We start from the raw sequence: 8,630 nt of genomic DNA on the forward strand, positions 1-8,630 counted from the left end.
GGCAGTTGAATGTGAACAGCACGTAGCGTTGCGCAATTGGAGGTGAGCCACCAGCTGTGGTGGATGTGGGGAGAGAGATGGCAGAATTTTAAGATCGGATAATCTGGACGTGTGCCCGCAAGAAATAGTAAATTTGTTTTACTGGATATCATGAGCTGATATATATATTATGACTTTTGAACATTATTAAGGTAAATACATTGTTTGTTCTCTATCAATATTTTTCATTTGATGACTATGCCTATCAATAGTTAGTGCCTTCAGTAGTTAGACTCTTTTATTTAGCTGGCAGTAGTGGCGCTCGCTGTATTGCAGTACTTCGAGTAACGGAGATTTTTGTAAGTGATTCTTGAAAGGTATAGGTTATTGTTAGTAAGGGTCATTCTTTTGTAGGGATATTTGAAAGTCAGATTGCGTTGCGCTAAAAATATTGTGTGTCAGTTTAGTTTTGATAAGAATAAATAAAGAGAGTAATGTCTGAGTACGTTCAGTTTTGCTCAGCTGTTTGAAATTCAAATAACGTAGAGGTTTATCAGCACAGTAATTCATTAAATTTATAAAGGGGATGTTTCATAACTGTATCAAGCTAAGGTCTTTCACAAATAATATAATTATTAATAATATAATTTTTTAATTGTTTTAGTGTCAGGCATCATGAATTTAAATAAAGTTATTTCAAAAATCTGCTCTTTTCCCAATACGTGTATAATATCCTTCGAGCCAGAGGAATGCCATCGAATTATTGTGCTCTGTCTCGAAAAAGATGGAAAAACTATGAGTTACTCTAATGATTTGAAATCCAGTAGTCTGTGTGCGGCTTTTTCATTGAGAAATAAGCAGTGAGCAAATTTTCTTTTCCAAAAGGTTGGAAACCTTTGGTCTATAACTTGATACTGGTGCGTACCGTATAGTTCTGTGGCTGACGACTCGCATCAGCGGTAGGTGCGGCGCTGGCTACGCGACTAGAGGGCGCGCGAGGTGGCGAGGGCGGGGTTCTAAGGCGCCAACAGTTATAGGCGGAAGTACAGCGAGAAGCGGACGAGCCTCTAGACAACTCATGACGTTCCGCCGCGGAGTCGGTTTGTGGCCTCGTTGAGGGTACGAGTGCTGCTCGCGAGGACGAAGGGAGCCACTGCGGCTGGCGTCCCGATGGTTTGGGAGTGCGGAGCGGGAATTACTACTCCTATATTCACAGCAATATCATCGTCAAGTACCGTTTCCGGAGCATTTATATGCTATTTTTTTTATAAAACCCACGATGTAGTGGGTTCAGGTTGTGCAGAATCTTGCGTGGGTTCGGCTAGAAATGTGGCAGTCTTGGAGTCTGTTCGCGATTTGTGTATTAGTGGGCAAATGTAAAGCGTTGTGATTAAAATTAACAGATGTTGTACATGTGGGCTAATACTGTTTTGTACCGAGTAGTCATTTCCTATGTTCTTAAATTTATTGCGTACTTAAACACTTCTAGAACACAGAGTGGCTGAAGGCCCTTTACAACGTCTGTTGCGTGGCTTTAGAGGTAGCCCGGAATCTGTTATTTCCGATATTTTTCAAGTTAAATGTTTGGGACTGACATACACCGGTGAAGTATATTAGCAAACCTAATTTTGAGTATCAGCTTTAGGTTGATACGTGAGTGCTAGAGGAGCCTAGTTGAAATATTTTCTATTGTCATTATCCTTACGGCCATCTTTAACATGTTCTGGCAGTACTACCATATGTATTGTTTTAGAGTAATTTTTGGCAGGAAAATGGTTTATGTCTAGTCTCCAATCGCACTTTCAATATAAAATTGTTATCATTGAATACTTTTAAAACCTTCCATATGTTATGCTGTAGGATTTGAAGGCTTATTCATTGACATGTCGTAACCTTTTCTCTGATTAAATATGGAACAGCTAGTGCCAAAATCATTTCCTGTGACTGGCTGGCAGTTTGCTGTAACGGGGTGGTCGTCACCGCTGAAGGCACCGGTTAATGCAAGTATTATTTTTATATGCCGTGTCGATCGAGGTCTGTGTCTGAGGATGCCCTATTACACGATTAGCTTAATTAATGCTTTGAACTGAAGCCGCAGGCAGCTGTCATTGGTCAGGAAAATTGGTAACCTGCTTAGTTTAGTGGCAACTTAAGACGCGAAGTTACTTAAAAAATTTTTTGGTGTTACGTGTGGCCAGTTGCAGAATTAAAAAACTGTTGCCCTCGTGAAGCTAAAACGGCTAGTGCAGATTCCAATTGGTAAATTCATTGGAGGATTTAAAGACGGCTAAATGCGAAGTTAAAATTGAATGTGCTTGTGTAAGCTGTCAAACCTTAGCACTGTGGGAATTTCAATATTTAACAGCTTGTTTAGTTTGAAAATTTAAACGGCTAGTTCCGATTCCAATTGTGAAATCAAAGGTGGCTAAGCGCCGAGTTAAATTCCATGTTTTGTCTGTCTACACAGTCTATAGACAATTGGCAAATGAATCTTATTTTATATTTATGTAGTTTGCAATTAAAATGGGTTCTGTCTGTTCAAGTAAGGAAGTCGAGTTAAGCGTTTTAAGGCGGCTATTGGCCTGTTAACATTTTAGTATTTTGGGTGTTTTGTAATAATACGTAGACGTTAGAGCCGTTGCTGATATGAATGATTCGACGGCTTTGTGGTTATTTGCACAGAGAGGATAGTACCAACTGGAACCGAGAACCATAAATGATCCTTTCAGGAGAGATTGCTGAGAACCGTGGGGAATAATGACGTCTTACAGTCTTGCAGTTATTTAGTAACGAGAGGTCAGTTGAATTTCGATTACTTCATACCTTGTTTCACTTGTTTTAAAGACGGCTTGGGCCATTTGAAGCTTAAGAACCCTACTGGTTGGGTCTGTTTTCTTAACAACTCTATGCATTGCTCAAGAGCTGAAGTAATATTTTCTCAATAAAGTAAATTTCATTTTTTGTGCTTTGTAACTTTTACCCCACGATCCTTGAGTCCTAGAAAACCCAGGAAAAACGAGGAATCACTGTCGCCACTATGTTTACAAATATATGCATCAGCTCGTTACTACATTACTGGCCATTAAAATTGCTACACCAAGAAAAAATGCAGTTGATGAACGGGTATTCACTGGACAAATATATTATGTTAGAAATGACATGTGATTACACTTTCACGCAATTTGGGTGCATAGATCCTGAGAAATCAGTACCCATAACAACCACCTCTGGCCGTAATAACGGCCTTGAATCGCCTGGGCATTGAGTCAAACACAGCTTGGATGGCGTGTGCAGGTACAGCTACCCATGCAGCCTCAGCACGATACCACTGTTCATCAAGAATAGTGACTGGCGTATTGTGACGAGCCAGTTGCTCGGCCACCATTGACTAGACGTTTTCAGTTGGTGAGAGATCTGGAGGATGTGCTGGCCAGGGCAGCAGTTGTATATTTTCTGTATCCAGGAAGGCCCGTGCAGGACCTGCAACATGCGGTCGTGCATTATCCTGCTGAAATGTAGGGTTTCGCAGGGATTGAATGAAGGGTAGAGCCACGGGTCGTAACACATCTGAAATGTAACGTCCGCTGTTCAAAGTACCGTCAATGCGAACAAGAGGTTATCGAGACGTGTAACCAATGGCACCTCATACCATCACGCCGGGTGATACGCCAGTATGCCGATGACGAGTAGACACATCTAATGTGCGTTCACGCGATGTCGCCAAACACGGATGTGACCATCATGATGCTGTAAACAGAGCCTGGATTCATCCGAAAAAATGACGTTTTGCCAATAGTGCACCCAGCTCCGTCGTTGAGTGCACCATCGCAGGCGCTCCTGTCTGTGATGCAGCGTCAAGGGTAACCGCAGCCATGGTCTCCGAACTGATAGTCCATGCTGCTGCAAACGTCGTCGAACTGTTCGTGCAGATGGTTGTTGTTTTGAAAACGTGCCCATCTTTTGACTGAGGGATGGAGACATGGCTGCACGATCCGTTACAGCCAAGCGGACAAGATGCCTGTCATCTCGACTGCTAGTGATACGAGGCCGTTGGGATCTAGCATGGCGTTCCGTATTACCTTCCTGAACCCACCGATTCCATATTTTGCTAACAGTCATTGGATCTCGACCAACGCGAGCAGCAACCGCAATCGCGATAGGCTATAATCCGACCTTTATCAAAGTCGTAAACGTGATGGTACGCATTTCTCCTCCTTACACGAGGCATCACAACAACGATCGCCAGGCAACGCTGGTCAACTGCTGTTTGTGTATGAGAAATCGGTTGGAAACTTTCCTCATGTCAGTATTTTGTAGGTGTCGCCATCAGCGCCAACCTTGTGTGAATGGCCGGCCGAAGTGGCCGTGCGGTTAAAGGCGCTGCAGTCTAGAACCGCAAGACCGCTACGGTCGCAGGTTCGAATCCTGCCTCGGGCGTGGATGTTTGTGATGTCCTTAGGTTAGTTAGGTTTAACTAGTTCTAAGTTCTAGGGGACTAATGACCTCAGCAGTTGAGTCCCATAGTGCTCAGAGCCATTTTTGAACCTTGTGTGAATGCTCTGAAAAGCTACTCATTTGCATATTACAGCATCTTCTTCCTGTCTTTTAAATTTCGCGTCTGTAGCAAGTCATCTTCGTGGTATAGCAATTTTAATGGCCAATAGTCTATTATATGGGTAGTTAAGACGCTGGTTCCGTTTTAAAATCTCATCAAAGCGTGTTGTATATAATTTGAAGATGTTTCAGCGAGTGACTCAGCAGTTACGAAGCTCAGGTACGCACTATTTTGCCATGTAGCAGAATTATACCATTTCACAATTTATGATCCAAACTCTCTGAACGTTGCACCGTTCCTTGTTACTGACAAAATCTTCGCAATTTCTTCAACACTCCTGTAGCCAATAATAAATTCTAATTTCGTGGGGACTAGCCAGCAGTGACGTAAACTGGTTTTAAAATACGCCATCCAAGTTTTGTTATGCAGATCTCTACCTGTTGTATAAGTAAAAAATTTTCTGAACGAGAAAGCAGTGTTGTCATGAATCAGATATAGTCGCTGCACTGGCTGCTGACATACTTGGACAGTGAAATTTCGCAAATACTCTGCTCTTGAACGCCCTTTTTTCTACTCTCTGCTACTGATAGTAGTGAAACTGGTGCTCGCGTTCGCTTTCGTTAATTGTTAAGGATCGTGTTTGAAAGAGACAAAATAATCAGTTTGTACAAACTGTTCTGGCTCTGTCATCTCCGATTTTGTGCGCTCCTCCAAAATTTACATCTTTGACGCAACAATGTGTTGATATGTCCTTATCCATGCGCCTTGCGCCTTGTTTTCTATCATACTTCGCTCCTGTCCTGTCTTGTGTAGCTTTCCTAACGCTCTCCTCGGCTATCCTTTCTCTGGTGCTTCTGCTCTGTTGACTTCTCATCTCCAGTGATTTGTCTCGCCTCTCTGGAACGCTGTCGAGTAGCACCATCAATTGTAAACAGTGCATTTATAAAACAACTTACCAACCAACAATCGCGAATTCAAATAAGATATTAATGAGTAACACTAAACCCATAAAAAACTTCACACGTAGTAGATCATTTGATCCCTCGAAATGCAGTCAAACACAGGGAAATGAAATTCACTTTGCGCCAGCAAAGATGCAGCTGCTGGACCAAATTTCGACTGCAAGTAGTCGCTACAATTTGACGTCGCGTCCTAAGATGAGCCTCACTGTGCCGTTCTGGCTGCGAAACATCAAACGATACAACGACAAAGATCCTGCAAAAGGGTCCACATGAGACGCTAGCATTTGGCTATCTTCTCTGGGTAGGAGCAGATTTAACCACATCTTACGACGAGCACAGTGCAATCCTAGTACATCATAAATCATAAAGCAGATTTCAGAGTACTTGACGGTTCAACACAGAAGATTTATCTCAAGTGCAGATAGTATTGAGGATCAGAGGACAAAGTTCAAAACCATCGTGCGATATGCGTTAGATGGGTATGTGCCAAGCAAGCTCGTAAGAGATGGAAAAGAGACACCTTGGTACAACGACCGAGTTATAAAACTGCTAAGGAAGCAAAGGGAACTTCACAGCAAACATAAACATAGCCAATCCGTTGAAAACATACAAAAATTACACGAAGCGAAATGTAGTGTGAGGAGGGCTATGCGAGAGGCGCTCAACGAATTCGAAAGTAAAGTTCCATATACTGACTTGGTAGAAAATAGTTCGAAATTTCGGTCTTTTGTCAAAGCGGTAGGTGGATCAAAACAAAATGTCCAGACTCTCTGTGACCAAAACAGTACTGAAACAGAGGATGACAGGCTAAAGTCCGAAATATTAAATATTATTTTCCAAAACTGTTTCACAGAGGAAAACTGCACTGTAATTCCTTCTCTAGATTATCGCACAGATGAAAGAATGGTAGGTATCGAAACAGATGACAGATAGATAGAAAAACAATTAAAATCGCTCTAAAGAAGTAAGGCCTCTGGACCTGAAGGGATACCAACAAAATGTCCCGACTCTCTGCGACCAAAACAGTACTGAAACAGAGGATGACAGACTAAAGTCCGAAATATTAAATATCTTTTTCCAAAGCTGTTTCACAGAAGGAGACTGCATTGTAATTTCTTCTCTAGATTATCGCACAGATGAATCAATGGTAGGTATCGAAATAGATGACAGATAGATAGCAAAAAATCAAAATCGCTCTAAAGAAGTAAGGCCTCTGGACCTGATGGGATACCAGTTCGATTTTACACAGAGTACGCGAAGTAACTTGACCCTCTTCTTGCAGCGGTGTGCCGTAGATCTCTAGAAGAGCGTAGCGTTCCAAAAGATTGGAAAAGGGCACAGGTATTGCCCGTTTTCAAGAAGGGGTGTCGAACAGATGTGCAGAACTATAGACCTCTATCTCTAACGTCGATCAATTGTAGAATTTTGGAACAAGTATAATGTTCGAGTATAATGACTTTTCTGGAGACTAGAAATCTACTCTGTAGGAATCAGCATGGGTTTCGAAAATGACGATCGTGTGAAACCCAGCTCGCGTTATTCGTCCACGAGACTCAGAGGGCCGGCCGAAGTGGCCGATCGGTTAAAGGCGCTACAGTCTGGAACCGCACGACCGCTACGGTCGCAGGTTCGAATCCTGCCTCGGGCATGGATGTGTGTGATGTCCGTAGGTTAGCTAGGTTTAAGTAGTTCTAAGTTCTAGGAGACTTATGACCACAGCTGTTGAGTCCCATAGTGCTCAGAGGGCTACAGACACGGGCTCCAAGGTAGATGCCCTGTTTTTTAACTTCCAAAAGGCGTTTGATACAGTTCCCCACAGTCGTTTAATGAAGAAAGTCAGAACATATGTACTATCAGACCAGTTGTGTGATTGGACTGAAGAGTTCCTAGATAACAACACGCAGCATGTCATTCTCAATGGAGGGAAGTCTTCTGAAGTAAGAGTGATCTCAGGTGTGCACCAGGGGAGTGTCGTAGGACCGTTGCTATTCACAATATATAGGCCTATAAATGACCTTGTGGATAACATCGGAACTTCACTGAGGCTTTTTGCGGATGATGCTGTAGTATATCGAGAGGTTGTAACAATGGAAAGTTGTACCGAAGTGCAAGAGGATCTGCAACGAATTGACGCATGGTGCAGGGAATAGCAATTGAATCTCAATGTAGACAAGTGTAATGTGCAGCGAATACATAGGAAGAAAGATCCTTTATCATTTAGCAACAATATAGCAGGTCAGCAACTGGAAGCAGTTAATTCCATAAATTATCTGGGAGTAGGTATTAGGAGTGATTTGAAATGGAATGACCATATAAAATTAATCGTCGGTAAAGCAGATGCCAGACTGAGATTCATTGGAAGAATCCCAATCAAATGCAGTCCGAAAACAATGGAAGTAGGTTGCAGTACACTTGTTCGCCCACTGCTTGGATAATGCTCTCCGGTGTGGGATCCGTACCAGATAATGTTGATAGAAGAGATGGAGAAGATCCAACGGAGAGCAGCTCTCTTCGTTACAGGATCACTTAGTAATCATGAAAGCGTTACGCAGATGATAGATAAACTCCAGTGGTAGACTCTGCTAGAGAAACACTCAGTAGCTCGGTACGGACTTTTATTGAAGTTTCGAGAACATACCTTCATCGAGGATTCAAGCAGCATATTGCTCCCTCCTACGTATATCTCGCGAAGAGACCATGCGGATAAAATCAGAGAGAGATTAGAGCCAACACCCTCCTGTTACTGTGTGGTCTTTTCTGGAACTGGAGGAAGACTTGCAAGAAATTTATGGAGAAAATGGGATTTTTTATGAAAAAACTTTACTGCTATCGGTATCGATATTCTTTTTATGTTTTCCACCACACAAATTAAGAAACGATTCCCATTTCCAAGTGCGTTTTCCGTGTGCTATACCACGTTGTTTAGGTGTGATAGGTGCTGCACATTTGTGCTTTCTTTACTGTAATTCACAAAACTCTCGGGAAATTTTTAAGAATCGAACGATTTTTGTATAGAGTTAGAGGCTGAGTCTCGAAAAGACGTCTAATTACGGTTTTCTTGTGGTCCACTGGTGTAGAAATCCACGCACATTTAGTAGCACAAAACATTGTTTCGCGCGGTACACAATGTACAA

The sequence above is a fragment of the Schistocerca piceifrons genome, chromosome 7 (genome assembly GCF_021461385.2).
Source record: "Schistocerca piceifrons isolate TAMUIC-IGC-003096 chromosome 7, iqSchPice1.1, whole genome shotgun sequence".
NCBI lineage: Eukaryota > Metazoa > Arthropoda > Insecta > Orthoptera > Acrididae > Schistocerca > Schistocerca piceifrons.